We start from the raw sequence: 24,046 nt of genomic DNA, 5'->3' as shown, positions 1-24,046 counted from the left end.
GTTAATCTAAAATAAGCCAGCCGTCACTTCTAGCCCTATGTGGTTCTGCACATATTGCTGCCTATTGCCTCAAAAACCAAGTCCAAAATTTCAAAGCAATACGTCTGATCAGAAGAAAGATTGTAACAAGGTGGGAGTGAAATTCTTCCAGGACTTTGAAATCTTGCTTCCCACTGCTGTAGTATAGACTTGCAGCTAACAGCATCACCGCACAAAAAGAAAGGCCCAGGAACAAAGGCAAGATCCTCACAGGCTGCTTGTGAGCTGGGGTGTTGCACAAAGGAGACAGAGAAATGGATTAGCTTTCTCCTTTCTATATTGAAATCCCAATCATATTAGAACCTTTTTGCACTCCATGACAATGCCATATCTTAGTCTAGAAGAAGGAAGAAGGGCATTCTGGACATTTGAGAAGAGAAACTTGTGTCTATTGTTCCTCCAACTCAAGAATTTTCACCATCTCCTGCTCCAGTGTCTTTTTGGCTTCTTTTAAATCCCTGCTCAACCATCTGTGCTGCCCCCAGTAGCATCCTAGAACCTGTGTCTTAGTGTAATTCAACTTGATAGCCTATAACCTTGCCTCAGCAGCAGTGCATTGCAGACTGGAGTATTCGTACACGGGGCTGCTCTTATGGCACTCTGGGACCAAAGTAAATAATCTATGGAACTGGCATCTGGATTTTATAACCCCTATTCTCACCAATCATTTTGATTACCTATTTGGTCCTGACCCGTTTAGGGAACCCCACTGCCAAATGACTGCTCATTCATGGAATATGTTAGGAAGGGAAGGCTATATATATGCACCCTACATGGGGCTGCCCTTGAAGAGTACCTGGAAGTGTCAACTGGTACAGAATGCAGCAGTGTGGACAGTTATGTGTGCCCCTAGAAGAGCACAGATGGCACCTCTGCTTCGCGAGCTGCATTGGTTGCCAGTTTGCTTCTGGGTCCAATTCAGGCTGCTGGGTTTGACCTATAAAGGCTTCATGGCATGGGGCCAGGCTGTCTGAGGGACCGCCTCTCCCCATTACATCAGCCCGTCCCATTAGATCAAGCAGGGAAGGCATGTTATGGGATCCATCCGCCAGGGACTTGCACTCAGGAGGTGGGCCTTCTCTGTCGTGGCTCCCTCCTTGTGGAACATTCTCGCCCCTGAAATTAGGCTTGCTCTTTCCCTGCTGTCGTTTAGGGAGTCCCCCAAGATGTGGTTGTTTTGTCAGGCCTGGGGCGTCTTTGGGAACGGGAGACATTCTTAGATGGCTCCACTGTGATTGATATTCTTGCTCTCTCCATGCGGTTGGCATATTTTATAGTGATTTTATAATTTTGGGATAATATTTTTAATAACCATTTTATTTTTATAATGATTGTTCTGATTTATTCATTGCTTTTATCTCGTCGTATGCCCCCTGGAATCGCCGTGTGTGAGATGGGCAGCCATATAAATGTGAACAATAAATAAATAAACAAACAAACAAACAAACAAATAAATAAAGCTATTGAATGAATCAATAAACAGAAATAAATGTACGTATTGTTTACCTGCTGCGTCTGCTTTCATTTTCTGTGGTTTCCTCTATCGTCTCACCCTGATTGACTTGTACACTGTACCTTTCTCAGAGCAGTGCTCTGTTTGTACTGTGTAAAGTACCGGTCAGCCTTACCAGATGGACCAGACAGGAAACATGAGCTAATTCTACTTTACTGTAAGGCTACGTTAACAGAATCTTGCGAGTCTGAAAGTACAGTTCTCCTGCCTTCACCTTTACAGCCCAAGAACTTAGGGAGGGTCCCTTCTGAGCCTCTTGCCCCACCCACTATCCAGTTGCAGGCTATGCTGTCTCTTATCTACTGTGAATGTTCCCTAGGCAGCATCTCTGGGCCCAGTCTCCCAAGGACAGTCCCACATACCATTACAGTACCTGATAAATAATTTTCACATTTATGTTTCCTAGTTTTTGCTAAGTGGCTTGCTTTAAGGATCTGTCCTGACTAAGCAAAGACCACGCCGAGATGAGGAGAAAGTCTCTAGTGTTTTATTACTGCTATTGTAGATAGGAAATCCTACCAAACTGAAGAAGCGTGGGAAAACCCAGACAGATAACCCCAAAACTCAAGGCGGGTCTGTTCTGGGTTTCTTTGAATGACAGCTCAAAGTCTCCAAACTACGCATGCGTTTTCCCCCCTGGATAGGGGCCGCCTCCTGCTCACCATCAGTACTCATGACAGGATCTGACTGATGTTATTTGCCTTTAAAGATTTGGACTTACTGTTTTGAATTGGCTTTGTTTGTTGTGTTTATTAAGATTTTGGGTTTATTAAGATTGAGATTGTTAAAATTGTTATACCATTAAGTATAATAGCTGGCAACTTATGTGCCTTTTAATTTGATTTTTATTATAGTAGACAGAAATGTATAGAATAGTGGTAGGAAGGGAATAATTAAATATGTTTTATCTTTTGGAGGGGAGAAAGATGTTGAGGTTTATATGATTTTTAAAAAAAAATTAATATAAGGGGAGGGAGTAACTGTACTTAGTGATTTTTATAATGTGCTAAAGCGGAATGATTTATAGAAATAATGTGGTGTTTTGGTTTAATATAGAGTAAGATATTGAGTATGGAAATTTTGGGTATCCTTGCTGTTAAAAGTCAGAAGCCGCATCTTGTAAATCTAAATTTTTTTTCTTCTCTTGTGTTTCTGCACTTTTTTAGTTTTCCCCCCTTTTTTGTAGTTTTTTGTTCTTATTGTAGTTTTTATTCTTTCCTTGAAACTCAATAAAATTTGCTATAAAAAATTTCCTGTCCTTAAAAATTAGCAGGTTTGAGAGAAAGGAGGAGTGGGGTCTTCTGACTTTAGCACACTAGTTTTGAACGATGAAGCTTTCTTCTTTCTGCTTCTACAAAGAAGCACGTGGTAGGCAGTCCGGGCATCTGTCTGGACTGAGTGAAATTTTAGCGCTTTCAGAAATCAGTGTGGGCATTACAGCTTTTATTTGGGGCTGGTTTTTTTTCCCCCCCTCACAATAGCAAAAGTAGCAACATTGGTTCCAGGCTTCCATTTCAGGTTTTAATAGGAAGGGACAAATACATTTCAAGGTGGGGAGGAACATTCAGGGCAAGCCTCTCCAGTTGAATGCATTCAAATAGATATTACAATCCCTTCCCTACCCACAGTCTAACCCAAACAACACAGCAGTAACATATTGGCCATTTTAAGAGAATCTGTTATGGTTCCTTTTTGTCCCACATTTAGGAGGAAAGCTGTATTAGTCTATGGTAGCCCAAAATCAGGACTCTAGTAGCACCTTTTCAAACCAACAAATTTTATTTAAAGACATAAGGTCTTGTGAGCCACAGCTGTCTTCATCAGATGCACAGAGTAGACTAGTGTCGCTCAACCTCATCAACTTTATTATTTATTTATTAATTAAATTTCTCTGCCGCCCATCTCGTACACGACGACTCTGGGTGGCTTACAAAGAATCAAAATAATATAATATATTATTGTATATTATAAATAATATAAAACATAAAACATAAAAATATTATTTTATAAATAATATAAAACATAAAACATAAAATATTATATTATAAATAATATAAAAACATATGAATACAATATAAATATCAAATACAAAATATAGAATTCAAAATGGGCAATAAGCTGTTATCTTGGCACCCTCACAGGGCCAACCACCCCTATGAAGAGCTGTCTTCCCTCCCATCCCAGGCCAGGTGGCATAGCCAAGTTTTTACTCCCTTTCAAAAGACCAGGAGAGTGGGGGCCTGTCTTACCCCAGGTGGTAGCTTGTTCCAGAGGGTGGGTGCCACAGTAGAGAAGGCCCTCCTCCTGGACCCTGCCAATCAGCAATCCCACATGGACAGGGTCTGTAACATGCCTTCTCTGCCTGACCGGGTGGGACAGGTTGATGTAATGGGGGTGAGGTGGTTCCTCAGGTAACCTGGACTCATGCCATATAGAGCTTCATAGGTGATAACCAACACCATAAATTGGAACTGGAAGCAGGCTGCACCCAATGCAGCTTTGACAGCAATGGTGTTATATGTGTCATTCTAGGGGCTCCCAAGACTGCTTGCGGAGCCGCATTTTGCACCAGCTGTAGCTTCTGGATACCCTTCAAGGGTAGCCCCATGTAGAGCGCATTGTAGTAGTCTATGCGGGAGATGACCAGGGCATGAGTGACTGTCCGGGGGGACTCCCAATCCAGGAAAGGGCGTAGTTGGCACACAATATGAAGTTGAGCAAAGGCCCTCCTGGCCACGACTGCCACCTGCTCTTCAAACAGGAGTTGTGACTCCAGGAGAACCCCCAGATTCCACAGCGGATCTGTCTGGGGCAGTGCCACCCCATCCAGAGCCAAAGATGGCAAATTCCTGGATACTTGGGGCCTCCAACCCACAGCCACTCCATCATACCAGGGTTCAGCTGAAGCCTGTTGTTCCCCATCCAGACCCCTATAGCCTCCAGGCACCGAGAGAGGGTGGCCACAGCCTCACTTACCTCACCTGGGATGGAGATGTATAATTGAGTATCTTCAGCATATTGATGATACCTCACCCCATGGTGACAGATGATCTCAGTCACAGATGGTTTCATGTAGATGTTAAAAAGGAGTGGAGAGAGCACTGAACCCTGTGGCAACCCACAAAGGAGGGGCTGCGGGCTAGATCTCTCACTCCCTATCAACACTGATTGGGATTGGCCCTGGAGGAAGGAGGTAAACCAGCACAGAACCATGCTGCTCACCCCTAACTCCCTGAGCGGCCCCAAAAGGATACCATGGTCGATAGTATCGAAAGCTGCTTAGTGGTCAAGAAGAGGGGAGGTGGGAGACTGGACGAAAATTGTCCAGAATAGTAGGGTCCAGTGATGGTTTCTTGAGGAGGGGGTGCACCAGCACCTCTTTAAAGGCTGCCGGAAACACTCCCTCCCCTAAGGATGAATTCACTATTGCCTGGACCCACCCACATGTCACCTTCCAAGCTGCCTTCACCAGCCAGGAGGGACATGGATCTAATTGGCAAGTGGTGGCATTTACAGACCCAAGAACCCTGTCCACTTCCTCAGGCCCAAAAGGATCAAACTGTTCCCAGATAACAGGGTAGGTACATTCCCCAGGCATCTCCTCAGACCCTGCTATATGCTTGGCATCCAACTTGGAACGAATCCAAGCAATTTTATCCTCCAGATGCCCAGAAAACTCCTCAGCATGGCCCTGTAGGTGGGTTTCTAAATCCACCTTCCCCAAAAGGGATCGGGTGATTTTAAACAGGGCCGTTGGGCAGTATTCTGTGGATGCAATAAGAACAGAGAAATACTGATGTTTCACTGCTCTTACCGCCACAAGGTAGGCCTTAGCAGCAGCTTTAGCTTGTGTTCAGTTAGATTCAGTCCTTGTTTTCCTCCAGTGGTGCTCTAGACATCTCTTAATCCTCTTCAGAACCCTCAGCTCCTCCATGAACCATGGAGATGTGTGGACTTCAACTCCCAGAATTCCCCCACCAGCATAGTTGCTGAGGTTGAGAAACACTGGTCTAGACTGATGTAGAATTTAAATTGGGGTAAGGCAGGGGCAAGGGAAGGGAAGACAGGTTGGTTATGCAGATATAGGTTACACATGAGGCAGATTACAAGTACTTTATCAATTAACAATTGCAATGTGCTAAATCTCTATTGCGTTTGTTTTTAAAAGGCATAATAAGCTCACAGAAGCTTATGCCTTTCAATAAAAATTGTTACGTAGTCTGAAACAGTGCTATCAAACTCCTCCTGATTTTTGCATCCTATGTGAGAAAGAAGAATGGTGGTGGGTGTCTTACACTTAATCACGTGAGATCTGAATGACCACAATGGCCATCCCCCCTCCCCCAGTGATAGTCCTTTATCAACTACCATTGATTAATGCTAGGAGATGGAGTTAATTATTGGAGAAAAGCTGACTCAGCTCATGCTCTGCACAAGAAGTATGCAATCCTATGTCTTTCAGTATAAAGGATGGGAAAACACCCTTTCCAAACAGATATCCACAGATTTCTTTTTAAATGAAATAGCACCTGAAAAAATGACTCTGTTACAGCACCAATGGGTATGCCATCCCCAAAACCTGCTGGTATCTGTCTTCAAATATTTCTCAATTCCAAATTAAATGTATTTCATTAGGGAAGTTGCATGCAACCCCCCATCCCTCTTTTTGGGAAACTGGTATTTTAAAAAATAAATATTTCTGAGACGTATCAGGGAAAATTGCCCATAAACATACAGTATACATGTTAAAAATGGATGTTTACAACTGGCATGTTAGGGACAATTATTATGTGTGAGAATAGTGGTAAGTTGGTGTGTGCATTTTTTAAAATTAGTCTACCCAATGTTTGATAAGGCAGAATAATAGTTGAATGGATACTATCCTGACAAGGGCTGGATTTAGACCAATTTGCACCAATCATGTTGACAAAAATAAACTGGAAGAATCAATGAACAATTTGTATGTAAGGCAGCTTCCTCCTTCTCTCTCTCCTGCTCTGTTTTGGAGCTGGCATAAGACACTGTGTAAGCCAGGACATGCCGACAGGTTGCAGAGCCAGATAAAACATCTGTCTCACCCAACATGGCAATTTTTATTTAAGGTGCTTTGCTATTATTTTGTAATAATGCTATTCTTTTATAAAGCTATTAGTTCATGGAAAATCCACCCCTCAGATAATTATCTTAAAAAATTGAACGGAGTACAGCCTGCTATATGCATACAGCTAGTAAGCAGAATCATTTTTTTTCTTTTGAAAAAACCCTGCCATCGGTGTATCATTATGGGTAAAGGTCCACCATTCACTCTGGCCTATTTAAATTACCTGCTATTACTAGCTCCAGAATTCACGGTAAACACACTTAAGCTGTCAGGCCAAGGCACACGACGGAAAGCAGAAGTCATAAAGTCAGGCAACCCAGCCCACAATAATGTATCAAAATGTGTGCGGGGGAAGGCGGAATGCTAAGAGCAAATCATTTTAAAACACCCAAGAAACTGAATCAATGTTCTCTAATAGAGTTGGGGGGAACTACTTGCAGCAAATGATTTATTCATCTTTCATGAAGCCCTTCTTTCCACTTGCAAATGATCTCTGAACAGCCTTCCATTTTCTTTGTTAAATCGATTGCTATTTAAAATTACTCTCTTTTGTGCCTTCTGTGAATAGATGCCAGCCAGTGGCTTGTTTGCTTACTCTCCATGCATGTGCTGATTCAAAAGTTATTCTGCTTCAATCTCATTTATTATTATTGTTCTTGTTCTTGTTCTTGTTGTTTTACCATGGCTTCTAATATCTGAAATAAATGGTCTGAAATTGCTTGTTTCTTAGCTGGGCAAGAAAAAGCTGCTCTGCTTCCAGACATCTTCAAACGGTGGACTCAGGGATGCAGCAACCTAATTTTCACCAGCCTCATGCTTCAGAGATCTTGCAACTAGAATTCCCAGAATTCCTAGCTATTGGATGTACTGACAGGGCATGCTGGATGCTGTAGTCTCAACACATCTCGAGGGCAACCCTTTAAAGAAGGCTGTTTTGGCTTTTGGGAATTTATCCATTTAGACCAGGCTTTCAGCTGACATGCGCCAGGTGAAAACAGAGGGCATGCCTGCAATCCTTACCTCCATAGTCTCCACACATCTCAAATCCCAGAGCTCTCCTATGTCAAGTATTAAGGACATTGCTAATATGTTCGGCTGAAAATCTTTATAACGTTCTTGCAAATGACCAGATTCAATGCATGATGGAGCTCAGGATTTCTCTAAACACCCTTGTTCAAAACTATAAGGAGGAATGGGTAAGAATTTATCTCAGCCTTGACATCCTTTAAATGAGTAGATCTCAGCTCTGAGAATTCTCAGGAACAGCCATTCTGTATTTCTGAAGGTCCATCCAGGCTGGGAAGGCTGATTTATGACCTTCCTTCCTCTCCTGTTTTATGCTTCTGTCACTAGCAGTCATACTTCTGTTTACTGGTAGTTACAATTCTCTTTTAATCCATAAGGTTGCTTGCTCTCACTCTGGAGTTTTGGTGAGGGGTGTGTGTCTTCGTGTGTGTGTTTGTGTGGGGGAATAAATGTAAAATGAAGTCTGCCATTGGTAACTTTGTCTTATGCTACACTGCCTGCAAGGAGTCTGGTACAGCTGGGCTCATCACTGATGCACACCATGTATATTTCTTTGATATATAAAAAAATTCCCATCTCACCCCCAGTGGGTGGTATGTGTCTTCTTCAACCTCTGGTCCTCTACCAGACACCTGGGAGTTTGAGGGTTCTGTGCAATATCTTAGCTGTTCCTAGCATATAAATATTTACAATAGTTCTACAAGACAGGCCATTGTTATTACATAACACCATATTTCAAAGTCAAATAGGAGTCAAAGCTAAGATGGAGTGCCTTGCCCAAGGCTACCTGATGAATTCCTGGCAGAGTGATATTTGAGCCGAGGAAGAACTATAATGCTTTGGGACTATTCCAACTGATCTGTATTTTTACAGCAGGTGTGTATTAGGCATTATTAATTATTATTGCAGCAAACAATATATGCCTCACAGTCAGGGTGTACAGGGCCGCAACTGGGGGGGGGCAAGCGGGGCATGTGCCCCAGGCGCCGTGCTGGGGGGCGCCAAAATGAGTGCTTGGGGGGGCACCAAAATGGGCATGGAATCCATGTTTGCCCTGGGTGACACAGACCCTAGTTGCCTGAGTGTGTAAAAGCTTTCAACTTACCAACTATGTAGTCACAGTAGGAAATGTCTAGAAAATAGAATGCAAACTTGAAGAATATTGCAAAGAAAATCTTTGGGGATTAATACAAACAGGCAAATTAGATTAGGTTGGAAATTGCCCAGTTAAGAAGCAAATGCTGATTTACCTAGTCACAAACATAATGAACAGATTTACAAAGCAACAAACATAGTGAGCTAGATTTTTACTGAGAAAGTCATTCAAGTTAATTTAGTTGATTCTAGTTTCTTTCTATAAAGAAACACACTTTCTCAGATTTGTTTTCAAGATGTGCTAGGATTTTTGGCTGGGTGCTGTTGTAATACAAGTCCAATGCATTTGTTGATAAAAGCCATCCAAATCTTGATTTAGGGAGAAATCTACTGCAAATGGAAAAATGTCTGTTGTGCCAAAATGCTTTCATTTTTCAATCTATAGCTGAGCCACACTGATGGTTTGTGTTGTCATTTGGCAACATAAAATTTATCAGAGACCATTTGCACTAAAGGATATAAATGCATGAGTTGGCAGTAGAAAACGAGGATTTCTTACCACCACTCCAAACATGATTTTTCATTGTGAGCTTTGACATCGAGGCAACTTTGTAATAGCTCATGTAACTTTATAATAACTGTTTTAAATAGAAGTAGGGATGAACAATCCATCTATTTTGTTTTCACTCAGTTTTTCCTGTTTGCAACCTTAAATTTGGTTTGATAGGTTTTCGCTTTATTTTGTAATATTTTTCTCTGCATTTGTGGACATTTTTCTAAATGCGTGCAATTTTGTACACATTTATTTGTGCATTTTTCCACAAGCACTTCTCTCTAATATAAGGCAGTTTAATGAACATGTTCAGCTAGTACATATTATCCATAATACCATGGCAGCTACATTTTTGTTATGTGCTGTTGAACTGTGAACAAAGACAGAACAAATAACATTTTAAGCTTATCATACTGCTGTTCAACAATACTCTAAGACTGGGGGGAGGCAAAAAGTGGGTTTGGGGCTGTGATCTTTCCACACCCTTTTTGCAGCTCCCCAGAGGGTGTTTCTTCAAAAATGTTGCCTTTTTTTTTTTTTTTTTGTATTTCTGGGAGAAGATGGGAGGTTTTGGGCTTCAGGCCCCCATTTCATTCTATAAAACCTCAGATATCCCCTCTTCTCAAACTGGATCGTGGCCCTCACATGTTTGATATTGTTCTCAAACTGCTAATAGCACAGCCCTGCCTAAGAAATAATGAAAGGTAAGTTACACTTCCTAGACAGAAGGCATTGTTTGAATAACTGTAATCCTAATCTTGCTTAGAGGATCTATACATTCCATTTAACTTAATAGGTGACAGTAACCATTTATATGGAAATTTCCAAAACATTGTATTTATTATTATTATTATTATTATTATTATTATTATTATTATTATTATTGCTGCTGCTGCTGCTGCTGCTGCTGCTATGGTAGCATGAAAAGCAGTTTTTGAACTCAGAGCTAAAGGAACATCCCTGCACCCTTTACACACCTCTGAAGCTTGTCTGAGCCCCACTAGCACTACTAGTGCATGGGAAATGATATTTGTAGGGCAAAACCAGTGTGCAGACTGAAAGGCAGCCTTTGTATATTTGATTTTAGCTTCCTTCCTCAATTTTTATCCTGATATTTCTTCTTCATCTCCCAAGGAACAAATATTTCTATTCATTTCTTTGGGAGTGAAGTGTATTTCTGAAATAAGCCTTTGCATTAGTAAAACACAAACTAGAACATAAATTGGGTTTTTTCAGTCTTCTTGTGGGGGTAGGTGGGTTGTAAAAACCTGGTTAAATCCTGAGATAATCATGGAGTTTCTGGAAACTCATTTATTTGTAATTTCAGGAAAGATTTACCTGTTCCTACTTATTTTTCTTACTAGTGGTATAATGTTAATGCATGAAGCTATGCCTAGGGAAACCCAGCTTCAAGTCCAGTCTCAGCCATAACTCAGCCATATTGAATGACATTCTTTCAACCCAATCCATACCACAGCATTTTGTTGTGGGAAAAATGGGAGGATGGATACTATACATGTCACTTTGAGCTCACAGAATAATTCTAACATCAACCAATCTTCACATGAAGCTGTATTGGAAACTTCCTGATACCTGCTCAGACCACTAGCTCCTATAAATCTGCATTATCTCTTTTGAGTGGTGGCAACTCTTCAGGTTCTCAAGAGTACTTCTGGAATCCTCTCATATTTGAAATCTGATCCCTCAAAAAATTCTGAAGTTACAAAGGATTTGACCTGGGTCTTTCTGCATGCAAACAAAGTACTCAGCCACTAAGCCCTTCCCCTTTTGATTATTTATGACCAGTTCTCTGGGAGCATTTTCAGGTATGAAAGTGTTAGGCACATATTTAAACAAAGCAACTCTCCTGCAAAATGTGTGAATGAAATCTCCATTATTCATTGGCTCTGCTTGCAATCCAAGTCTAAAGCAGAAGTCTTATACACCAAACAGCATCCCCAAACAGATAAGATTTTCTTCTCTTGATCTTAGAAAAGGAAATCTCATATTCCTCTTCAGAGGTCACTCAACATCTTCAATATAGATCTGATGTACTAGAACGTTCTTTTTTCCAGTGTAAATTTGATTTTTTTCCTCTGGACGTTCGCTTCTTATGATCTTTGAGCTTTTGTGTTAGTCATTTGTGCTATTGGACTTATACGGAAAACCAGTGTGCCATTGGGCTGATTGATAATTTCAAAAAGTGTTGCATAGGAATACAGCTACAATTCAACAAAGAGATCTTAAAAATAACTCAAAAGTACTTAACACACATCAAAAGGACTGCCTATGATAGAGATCGTAACTGAGAAAGCCTGAAACATACCATTTGTAAACCATTCTCTTGGTTCCTGGAATCAAACTCTTCTCTCTACTTTTTGCTTTTCTCTGAATGCTTGGTTCACGGAAGATCTTTTCCTTAGTATGGATGGAGGACATTAGGTAAAACTTGGCTGAAGAAAAAGAAAACTGTTGAGCATAAGATAAATGTCCAGTCAGTTTATGTGATGGTGTGAGGATTGGCTCTATGTGGTTTGGTTATAAATTCTTTGATTGTTGCATGCATAGAACTTCTCTGTACTACTGTAAGCAAGAAAGGGTTGATTGCTGCTGAAGATTCAAGTCAAGATTCAAGTCAATTGGTAGCAACTACAGATGGATTAAGAAAGAGAAATGGGGAGGTTAGTTGAGAAATGGTTTGGCTAGTATTGGAAGGGAAGAAAAGGAAGGAAACCTGGGATAACTAGGAGAAGAGAAGGTTTAACCATTCTGTTAAAAAAGCAAGTTAGGAGGAAGCAACAATCTTAAGTACTTAAAGCCTTGGCATAACGAGAAGCCTACAGTAATTATATGTGCAAGTACATAATTTTGAGTGGGGTAAATTACCATCATTCCAGATCATTATTACCTCTGAACCCTCTATAGAGGCTTTAGTTGATGAAAATAACATACTAGAAAACTGGGTAAAAAGTCCACATCTCACCATCCCATTACCAGAGAAGGAAATCCTATTAAAGGGGAAAGCAATGTCCAAACAGGCTTAGTTGAGAATAAATGTGTGTTTAGTGAGGGCCATAGGTGGGAATCAGCTTTGAGAGGAAATCAAGTTCCAGAAGAAATGGAAAAGGGAAATTTGATCTGTGAAACACTACAAATGATTAGTAATTTATTTATTCAATTTGTCCCTGCCCATCTCCTCTGATCAGGGGACTCTGGGTGGTTAGTATGAGTAGGGTTGTACTGAATCTTTGTCCTTAAATAATGTGTCCAACTGTCAAAATGTCCAAATGCATCCACTGTGTTATCTCAGTTGGAATTAGGCAACAGATGTTGGTTAATATGAAGCCTGTAGTTGATGGCAACACCTAGATGACCTTTCAAACAGCTAAATAGGATTGGACCTCCCTAGCGTTTAGATGGGAGGCTACCAGAAATCCCAAGGCTGGCTACACTGGGAAGTTAAAGAGGAAACATCTTGGAAGAAGCCAATGGCAAACCATTTTGACATTGTTGCCCCCAGTGGGACATCCATGGGCACAAAGAAGCCCACAAATCCTTCCTTGACACCCACCAGTCCCCTCTTCACTTGTGATTTAAAGGGTCTTTAAGAGTCATCTAATCATTGTTGTGCCAAAATAACTGTATATCTCAAATTAATACTAAATACATACAGTATGAGGTACAGCAGATAATATGTTGTACTTGGGCCCAGGTGATTAAGGTCATTTCTGCACCAGCAATATGTATCTTACCCACCCATTGTTAAAGGAGTATAAAGCCTGTCTGCATGACTGTTATTTTGGCACAACAATGATTGGACGAGATCTGGATTCAAAGGGCAAAATGGGGTTCTCCACACAGTAAGTACTGGTAACACCTTAAATCAAATACGTCTTTTCCTGGGATTGTGTACCAGTTTCAGCAAGCAAGCCATGCAAGTCATCTGCTTTAATATACTTACATGTGCTCTGAATCACACTGTGTTCTTTGAATTTGGATCTAATGCCAATGTTCTCAATAGCACAACTTTTCTTTTAGCTTGTTTCTGTACATGGATTAAAGTCCTCAGAAATTAGCCTAGTTGTGAACAGCCCATATATCTTTCCCATGCTAATATAATATGGTTATATTATATATATGCTACAAATTAGATCTATTATTATAGCAATAAAGTGGAATTGGAACATTAGAATTTCCTACTGATATTACAATAAAATTATTTCAATAATTTTAGTTGGGAGGAGTGTGATTTACTGTAGTCTAGGGTTTTAATACTCTGTAGTCCTGCCATCATTAAATATATACCTTGAATTAAGATGGCTCAGCACTGATTGTTGAAATATGTTTTTTAAATTTGTTCCTGCTGTGTCAACAGCACATGGAAGAGTTTCTTTTCTACAGCTATTTGTAGGCTGCATTGCTTTCGGACTCTTCTTCAGATGTGGAAGAAACTTGAGCATTGTAAGTGTCTTCTAGAGATGATGCCTCTTTACAGGTAGTCCTTGCTTATCGACTACTCATTCAGCAACTGTTTAAAGTTATGATGGTGCTGAAAAAGGAGACTTACAGCCAGTCCTTAAAGTTGTGGCAGTCACATAGGTTGGTGTTTCAGGTGTTTGGCGACTGGTGCACATTTACAACAGTTGCAGCATCCCACAGTCTCATGATCGCCATTTGTGGCCTTCACAGCTGGCTTTTGTCAAACAAAGTCAGTGCAGAAACTGGCAGGAAGTCAGAAGTCACAGTCACATGATGTCACGCTTAATGACCCACAGTGATTCACTTAACAACTGCAGCCAGAACTGATGAACTGACATTGTAAGTTGGGTGTGGTCATGTGCCCTTTCACTTTACAACCACGCAGCTTAGCAACAGAGTTACTGGTCCCAGATGCAGTTGGTAAGTGAGGACTACTTGTATTGCCATATGAGTAGGGAAAAACTGTTCTCCTCCATTTTAAAGCCTCCATTTTAAGAATGATTTAAGAATCACACCATGGACAGAACTGTGAGGGAATCCATAGGGACTACGCATCACCAAGTAGAAAAAAAAACCGTTTAAAAGTGTTTGTAATCCTAAACTTGTTTTTTAATGTTCATGGCTCACAATTCTCACATTTCTAAGGAACTACTTAAGAGTACTGAGAATCAGTTTGATTCATGTTTTAAAGTAAACTAACTTTATTTGCATCTCCTGGAAAAATACACAGGAAATCTATAGTTTTTCAATTACTCCTAATTTTGTTATATGGTTCCTGGCTTAAAAATACCCGAATGTATATTCTGTACATTCAGTTCCACATATAGGATAAAATGTGTGAAAATGTATATTAAAGCAAAAAAAAAAAAAAAATGGAGACCGGCATTTAGCAAAGGAGTAAAAATATTTGCTTCACTTTCAACTAAACTAGTACAAACTCCAGGATAAGAAAAGTTAGCTCCCCAAATCAGCAGATCTTGTGAAATTGGACAGGTCTGGAACTGTTTCTGAACTGCTGCAAAACCTTGTGTAGGGGATAGCCTAAGGGTCTTAAAAAGATCCTGGGAACATTTACACTAAAATATCATGTTACAGTTCACTCTCAGTTCTACATTCCTGATGATAATATTGCCATTTTTTATGGTGCAAGACAGACCTTGTCCCTCAAGGAAAAGACTTCAAATTATTGATTATATTGGGCTGATATCACTGTTAATACAGTGTGTGTGCATGCATGTAGGAGTTAGAAGGAGAAATACAGTACATGTATCCAGAGGTTTATTCCATCTTCTGAATTTAATTTCAAATGGTTGCATTTTGTAGTGCAGACTGTGTCAGCTACAGTACTTTTATGTACTAGACCCAATGAAGTCTAAACATCTACGCCTCCTTTTGAGAAGTCCTGGATGTTGCTATATTTAGTTGTGCATCCAGAGATAAAGGCTCAAAGCATACACTCTGAGGGAGTCATCTGAAAGTGTATAGCTTGTAAGGCTTACACATAAACAGTTCAGTAAAACCAGAAAAAAATATTGACCTTGAGAATGCAGAGTACACATTCCTCTGGTCCCTAATCTTTTCAGCCCAGGTGGCTTTCCATTTCTGTGATATCATAGCCAGAACCTACTCAGGATCATTATGGCATCATTATAGAACCTCTGGGTTCAGTTACCATCTGTTTAACATCTGTTAGAAGCATTCCAGAGTTCTGTCTTACCTTTTCTTTCTTGTGCATTGGAGAATCTGAAGGAATAAATTCATGCTGCAAAAAAATGACATTTGCAGAACTTCTGAAAGCCTTGGAAAAGAAACCCCTTCATTACTTCTGGAGAATGGATACTGCAGTTACAGAATAACAGACAGAAATAAAATCCAGAATGCAAACTGATCAACAATGCTGTCTATTAGTGGCCACATGATGCATTTTCCTAGGACAGGTGAAGCTGAGTATATGAAACAGTGCTTAGCATCACCCTTTTAGAACAGGTGGGCCCTTTTACCTTTCTTTCAGAAAAAAAGTTGAAGAAAAGGTAATGCTTTTGCTGCTGCTAACCCTTCATTTTACAACAGCCCTAAATCTTATTCATACAGTCAGTGGAAAACAGCTCTGGATGTGTGAGCAAATAAATGGCTAGAGACATTTTCCTCTACCATTGCTTCTTCCCATATTCCAGTCCATTCAGTTGTAATCCCACTTTGTTTGGACTGAGCAAAGAGAAATGAGCAAGGGTTCTATATGTCCACATGAACCTGTATAGAAAGCTCTGTGTGGTTAGGGCCCTTGGTAAAGCAAAATCCTTGACAGAGCAGTGTCTGAGGAGAGCTTCAAGCAAACACAAGTAAACTTCCTTTGCAGATCTCACTGGTCAACACAGCAAGGGATCTAAAGAGGCAAGTCTGGTGTACTTAGAGGCAATGCCAATCTGCTCCCACCTATTCCCTGACACATTTTGTGCCCTAACTCATTATTGCAACTCATGTATAAGCCTCAGCTATAAAGTGAACTGAAGGTAGCCGTGCAAAATAATCTCTTCTTTGATGTAAATACATAAGCAAGACTGCTGATGCAAAAGTTATACAGGACAAGCCCAATATATTCCACTAGTCATGGGACAGAATTTAAAGAGCATTCTCTCTTATTATCGTAGAGCATAAATTAACAGCTTGTTCTGCGTGCATGCATCCAATCTCCTAATCGTATTTCTCCAAGACCAATACTGAGTAGAGCTAGGCAGGACTTCAGATTTGAAGGAAAAACTACATTGGAGTCCATGCAGGGCTTCATGTGGCACCTGTTGAATTTCTTAAAGCAGCATCTTTTCCTGGGATTGCATAGCTGTCCTCCACAGCTGCAGCACAATTTTGGGAAAAGATGCCTTTGGATTAAGGAATTGCCAACAGTTGCTACATTCACACTTGCATGGTCTGAAACCTTTTCCTCTCTGAACCTGAAGCACTGCACAGCCTTAATACTGAGCCGCACCACAACTAATTTAATCTGCAAGCTGTTCCTAATTCACTATATACCCTAACCCACTCTGGGAGTCCTACAAGCAGGACATGGGTCATAATATCCTCTTCCCTGGGTTCCACAGCAACCAACAGAGTGACATATTGCCAGTCCTACTTGAGGTAACATATAGCCACATGACTAGCAGCCGTCAGTAGCTTTATCCTCTTTTAATTGGTCTCATCCCCCTTCCAAGTCATCGGAGTTAAGGGCCATCACCCCATTCTTTATGGAATTGCTCAGTTAATAATGTGTGGTGTGAAAAAAGGAAAATCCACTGCCTGAGGCAGCCAGCTAACTTCACCTTATAACAGAAAGATTTCTCTGCAATGAAGTGTATGCAACAGCTGTTAACAGTAATAACACAGAGACATAGCTCTCATCAAAAAATCTGGAAACTATTCATTGTGTAGGAATGGACTAGAGGTATTAGAGCACGGCACCAGAACTATAACTTTGCAAAAAGGAAGGTTAAGGCAAAGGAGTGTCCCCTCTTATACTTTCCAGTGGTAAAAAAGTCTAGCAATAAACATTTTGTGATACCCTCCCAACCCATTTTTATGCACACAGGAGAGCGGCAGAAATAATATGAACTCTTTGTCCCCCCTATTTCCTTCTGCAGGAATAAATACTTGAGACAAGCAAAGTACTTTGTAAACGATGTCTTTGTACAGGTTCATGCAGCGTGGTTCAATTAGTCCATAACCTAGCAATTTTCTCATACCATTGAATCTGGTTTTATTGCAAATAGGGTCATAGAAATAGTTGTTCCCAGGAATAATGGACTTAGTTTATCTTAACTATTAGCACTTCCAGGGACTGTGTGTGCCTGCACTGATGCAATGTTTATGTATGTGTAGGTGCAAATAAACATATGAATGCACACACACATGTTCATGCAGTTAGACATATATTAATAATGAAGTAATCTTATCTTGTACAATCTGAAAACGAAACCATGTAAGAGCAGGCAGAAAAGTGTGCCAATGTAACTGGAAGCTTGCATATCAAGGCTCACAGAGGAAACAAACAATGAATAAATAAGGAAGGATCCTTCCACAGTTCCTTTGGCTTCCTAGGTGCTAAATGATCCTCTGTTCAACATTCCAGCTATAATGTTCCATTAAGTAAATAATAAGGTGTTGCCTCTGAGCTACTTGTTACAGCATAAAGATGGAATGGAGCTCCCTTTTGCCAGGTGCAAATATCCATAGCTGTGTAGAACAATCACTATATCCCATAGCAATACACTTCGTAGGATATGCACAGTGCTTAGCTTTGGCTAGGAAGAAACAGCTCCATGCTGATGGATTCATAATTAGGTGAACATCTATAGGTACTGTGTGGACATTCCCTCTATCCCTGGCTTATCATAAAACATTTCCTATTATTAAGGAAATGTGATAAGGCTCAATATACATAGACTTGGTCTTATGTTAAATTATCTGATCTATCTGCCACAGAGGTGCCCAGTCTAAGGTCCAGGGCCACCTGAAAGGTCTTAAGTATAGCTGAAAACAATCTCTAAGTATTATTACCAAATTGTAATTTTTCACATAATAGAAGGAGAAAGATATTAAATACGTGGCAAAAAGTAATTATATTATTCTTAGTATCACTTAATTGTAAATGCAAACAAACTTAGTGTTTGTTCTAGCCCCCTTGCTTTTTGAAATGCACTCCCAGCATATAACTCAACCCTACCACAAAGGCATCTTCAAGACTCTCAATCTCAGCAGCCAGTGAGGGCCCTGGAAAATTATGACATTATGTAGGAAACACTCCCAGGGTCTACAACTGAAATAAGAAATGGCTCATTATGAGAATCTTGATTCAATGGCATTCTTGTAACAATCATAAGTGATGTTCTGCTTCAGATGCGCCAGAAAAGCACTCAAAATATTCTTAGAAGAACAGCCCTGAAGGGGCTCTGGTATGTCTTCTAGTCCAATCCCCTGCTTGTTAGAGCATCACCAAAATATGCTTGTGATCTCCAGCATGAGGAAGGCCAGCAGACTTATAGCCCATTACTTCTTTGTGATCTCTGAAAAGTTCAACAAAACCTTCTCATATCCTTTAGATTCAACAGAGAAGAGGTTTTTACTCTTTTCTATATGACAGATCTTCAGTATTAGAAAATATTTGATACATATTCAATTAGCATTACATGGCTGAAGCCTTTAATGTTTACTGAGAAGTACCTCTAACTGGTCTTACCCTTAGGGTTCTATGTGTATTCATTGATCTTAACTGCTGCTCTCCTCCCAGTACAATTTGTAAATATTTCAGTTCTCTTAAATATTACATATCTATTGAATATACATGCATTAATGTGCATTGGCTTTGACCTACGCTGCTAAGGAGCTATCAGGTTTTAAATAATTGGGGATATGCCACCTCTTTATTGAAGGAAGATGCATAACATTCCCCAGGCACTGGGTATAGGAATGGTATGACCTACTGGATGGGGTTTTTTTCCTCCAGCATTCCTGTGTTGCTCCTTTGGATTGTGTTTTTTAAATTTTGTTTTATTATGTGGTTTTTCCTGATTATTCTGTCCATCTTTTCACAGTTGTAATGCAGCTGATCTCTCTCTCTCTCCCTCCCTCCATATCTGCTTCTCTCCCCACTCTTAAAAATCCAAGTATGACAATAGATACTTTAGTAAGCCAGAAAGACAAATTTGCAAGGAAAAACACTGTTTCAGACAAGGACTCAACATTGGGTCATTCACATACCTGTTCCATGATGTGTTAAAAAGCATACTCTGAAGTCTCAAGCCTGTGCACTTAAGTTGGGAGGCATGGTTAGCAAATCCTTCAAAAAAGTAGCAGCTGTTGTCCTTCTCTGTCTGCAAATTCCTTTAAAGCTGTCAAAGGTGTTGTAATCAGACAATGTTATCAAACCCAATCCTCCTGAGACCTGGAAATAAGATCCAGAGATGAGCAGTTCAGCTGCAGTAGGACTAAGGCTGGAACACTAACATTTCCATTGAAATTAAATGAAGGGACTTGAATTGCTTCAAGAGTGAAAAGCAAAGCTCCAACAGGGCTAAGCAGGACTAAAGTTTTGGGCTGCTTCTTTAACAGATGTGAGATAAAGTTCTGTGTGGTCCATAATGGAATCTGAAAGCAGTTAAAACATTTATTGATGGGAGCAAATTATACAAAGGAGTGAATGTTTAGCTGTGTGGTTTTCCTGGCAAATCCTGCCCCCTCCCTACAGCTGAGTAGTTTTATTACTGAAGAATCAGCAGAAACCAAAAAAGAGGCATAAGCTAAAGCTTTTATTTGATTAAGTCTGTAAATGTGAAAGCTCCCCAAATAGATTTGGAAATAATAATAAAAATAACAACACTGCCATGTTTTTGGTGTCTGCAGAGAAAGTAGCAGAAGAGGAGGGCTTAAAATACCTAATCTAAAGGGACTACAAATGGCAAAATTTGTCTTGATAGTAATGGACCCTACCAACAATATAATCTCCTACTTTGCAACTTGCCACCAACCATAGCCATCGGTTAATGTGCAGTGAGACTGAGGCAGAAATGCAAGATGCATCTGTCAGGAAAGTGAAGGCTGAAATCTGTGTTCTCCTTAAGTTTGTTGAGAAAGACAGAGAGCATTTGTATTTAAGCAGAGGAAGAGGTGTTGATCTGGAGGAAGGTCATGGTTTTATGAACCAGCTCACTGCTGTATGCATGTTGTTTCCCTGATCAGCCTCTCCTTTACAGTCGGAGAAAGCTGACATTAAAGATGAAAAGGAAAGCCACCCTGAGCATATGCAGGCTGCCTTTTTCTGATAATAACTGGTGGGACTGGCGAGAGACAACTGTGAATGCAGAAAGTTAATCTGTGGGTCCTAGTCACACCACGGACCAGTGGAAGGGTGAAATTAGATTCAGGGTCAATCCTGGGTTGATGTAGTAGCTGAAAATAAATCCAAAGGATTGTAGTGGGGTTGAGAAGAAAGTGAAAAGCAGACATAAATGAAAGCCAAGCAAGTGGTTGGAGTGTTGGTAGACTTCTGCAGGCAAGGCAGGCAGAAATGGGAAAGGAAGAACCAGGTTGAAAGGCAGAGATCTGGGGAAGCTCTCTACCACAGCTCTCTGAACCCAGAAGTCTACACAGCTACAGCAGTGCAATTCAGAAGAACCCGTTGTTTCTCTTTGGAGGAGAAAAAACAATGGGAAGACAGTATTGCTCCATCTTCTGTATGGAACCTACATGACCCACTTTTAGGGCTACCAGATCTGGGCTGCAAAAATCCAGATGATCAGCTCTCCTTGATGTCATCTAGTGGATGTCTGGATCTTTGTAGCCCAGATCTAGTAGTCCTGCTCACTAACTCACTGTACCAGGCAGGTTTAAATCTTTGGAGCTTGGAAATGTACTTGAAGTCTCACATCTCTGTTCTTAAGATAACTTCTGCACTGAAAAGAAAGAAAACAACTATTAATACACTTTTTATTTTAGGAACTAGAACATTAGCTTTCAATGGAGAATTCTAGACAATGTCACCTTGAAAGGAGCCTCCTGCTTCTAATATACAGAATATCTCTAGCTTGCACTCTTTTTTTTTTAATTGCAAAGCAAAGCATACAATAAGAATGCACACCCGGATAAAAGTAGTTGCCTATGCAACTATCAAGTCTTTTACTTGCCTGAACCTCCATGCATGGTACAGCCTGCCAAAGACCCCATCTGGATATGAGCTAAATACAGAGTGTTCCCATGTGTTTATACTGGGGTAGGATGTTTAATGCTCCCATCATTTATCTGAAGATCAAGTGAGAAAAATGCCAGTGCCAAGAAAAATAAAAGAAAGCACTATGGCTTGTGCCATAAATGCTAGCTTCTTTTGACCTATGAAAGCTTTCATTTATATAAGTCCAAAATGGCTTAGCACAATCTCTCTGAATTGCCTTTCTCCTTTCTTTTGCTATTCTTGAACTAGATCCAACAAAGCTGCAACTGTTTCTCCAGACTTCTTGCCTTCCAAACTTTTAGAATCAGAGGTACCCAGTTAAGCATGTGTTCAGTTACAAATATGCAACTGCTGCACTCGTCATTATTTTCTTTATACATCTATAATGTTTATTGTCATATAATACCTGAGCTCTCAAAGGATCACAAATCCCATCCACTATAAGAACATTAAGGTCAAGACTGAAAATGACCCAGCTGCATTATTATTTAGAAAAGGTAACTCGGGGGGTTGGGAAGGACCCAGAATGGTAGGGATTTCCCAAGGTGGTTAGGATAGGAGGTGACCTAAGGAGACTCTCAGACTCCCTGCTGCCCTTTTATTTCTTCCTCTTCATTATTGCTGCTGTTTCTCAGTTTCATTTGCCTCTTTTGGGGGCCCAGCACATGCTTTATGTCAGAGAGTAGGAGAGACAGCTGTTCCTTCTTACACTGCTTTGCAAACCAGCGGCAAGAGCAAGCTGGAGAAGCAGCAATGCAAGGTTGACCCTGGAGCTTTTCCAAAGCTGCCGCTCCCATTAGGCAGCATGACAGGGTGGCCAGAGGCATCAGAGTCTGTCATTAAGCCCAGCAAGTGGTGATGTTTTAATGCATTTTTATTGTGTTTTTATTCTTAGAAAGAACAACATTGGGATTTTTAAAAAAACTTAGTAGCAAAGTAACTTGGCCAGTTTTGAATACTGTATACCTTGATTTGGGATAAGGGGCCCACTGTAAAAGGTCATGGGCCAGTCCATAATATGAGCTTCTTTTCTCTACCTCAGACCATAAGGTCTTCTCACTGATGTTCCTGATCTCTTCAGTTGCCTCCCATCACAGCCCTAGTCTCCCTACCCACTCTACTACTGTATATGTCAGTTGGCTTTTTTTCCCCAATTCCAGCATAGAATTTTCTTAGTTTATCCTTTGATTCCACTGAATCATCTCAGATCTCAGCAGTCCCAACTTGGTCTGCAACTTTCCTGTTTCTCAGCTGGCAACTCAATGCCTACCTTGCCAATCTGGCACCACCAAGGGGTCTGTGGTCTGTCCCTCCCTTTGTTTCAATGAGATTCCTAAATCACTCCAAAAGAAATGCATACATAAAATAATTTGGCTAGAGGAAGACCATTAATATAATATTCAATCAGTTGAAATACCTCTGCATTTAAAATTATGGCAGCAATCATTTGATTTCAACTTCACCTAGACTTCTTGCAGTCCAGCTCTGTTTAATATCTGACAGACTCTAGTTAGGAAAGTTATTTTTTTCTGTAAAAGTAACTCTTTATAACTTTTCTAACTAAAGTCTGTCAGATATTAAACAAAGGAAAGCAAAACTTATGTTTACCTAATCCATAGTAGCAAACTGTGGGATTCTGTGGACTCAGAGGAAAATTGGGATGGATCCAAAGGTCTCCAGAAAGGTCCTGACAGAGAAAATAATTGGTGATGGAATGCAAAAAATAAAGTGCAAAAATAGAACTTAGTGGTGCTAAGGGACACAAGTACAACAAAAATGCCTTCAAATAAAAATGAAGAGAGGAGAAAACTTTGGAAACCAGGGAAACAAGCATACTGGAATCAATTAGAGTTTCAAAGATTAAAAGAGAAAAAGCCAAGATTGTCCCAGAAACCAAAGGTGGATGACAGAAATAAGCAAATCTTCTTTCTAAAGAAAGACAACAAGCTGCATTCCAGAAAGCATAACTCAAAATTGTCCCCTTCCAAAAAGATAAAAGATAAATTAAATGATAAAAGGGCAAAAGGAACCCCCTGTTGTGATTTCCAATTGCTTTTTTATTTCCTGACACCCTTGAATTGGTTTTCCATTTCCTGACACCCTTCTAATAGCTTTTTTCATTTCTTTCTACTGGGCCTGATTTAAAATTTGGTTCTGGATTGGTGATATACATGGTGGTGAGTGTGGGGAGGTAGAACTCTTCAAAAATAATTTTATGTTTGTAGGACTTGACATATTCCCAAGTGTATGGGCCCTTCTCCTGGCACAAACATGACCTGTCAACCCCCTTTTTCACTATCATCTCATATTCAGTCCATGACCGAGACAACAAGTGTTAAATTAGTCATTCCCCACTTATTCTATCACCATTCAAGGAGAGCAGTAAGGAGAATATACTCTATTAGGCTTTGGTGTCTTGGAAGGAAATCACATTTATTTATCTAGCCATCCAACTCAGATTGCATTTCTGGGTAGTTAACATAGTATATCTGAGGCCAATCACTAGTCTATTCCCAAAAATTAAAG

General features: G+C 40.2%; 1 long non-coding RNA gene across 1 annotated transcript; it reads right to left on the bottom strand.

The window, feature by feature from the left end:
* Positions 1-11,659: 11,659 nt before the first annotated feature.
* Positions 11,660-19,732, bottom strand: LOC134490656 (uncharacterized). The gene is made up of 3 exons (XR_010067233.1): positions 19,555-19,732; positions 15,524-15,631; positions 11,660-11,780 (listed from the first exon to the last, which is right to left on the bottom strand). It is a non-coding gene; the product is annotated as an uncharacterized LOC134490656 (long non-coding RNA).
* Positions 19,733-24,046: the final 4,314 nt, after the last annotated feature.

The sequence above is a fragment of the Candoia aspera genome, chromosome 1, assembly GCF_035149785.1.
Source record: "Candoia aspera isolate rCanAsp1 chromosome 1, rCanAsp1.hap2, whole genome shotgun sequence".
Classification (NCBI taxonomy): Eukaryota; Metazoa; Chordata; class Lepidosauria; order Squamata; family Boidae; genus Candoia; species Candoia aspera.
The sequence above is the reverse complement of the archived record's forward strand: the minus strand, read 5'-3'. Positions and strand labels throughout refer to the sequence as shown.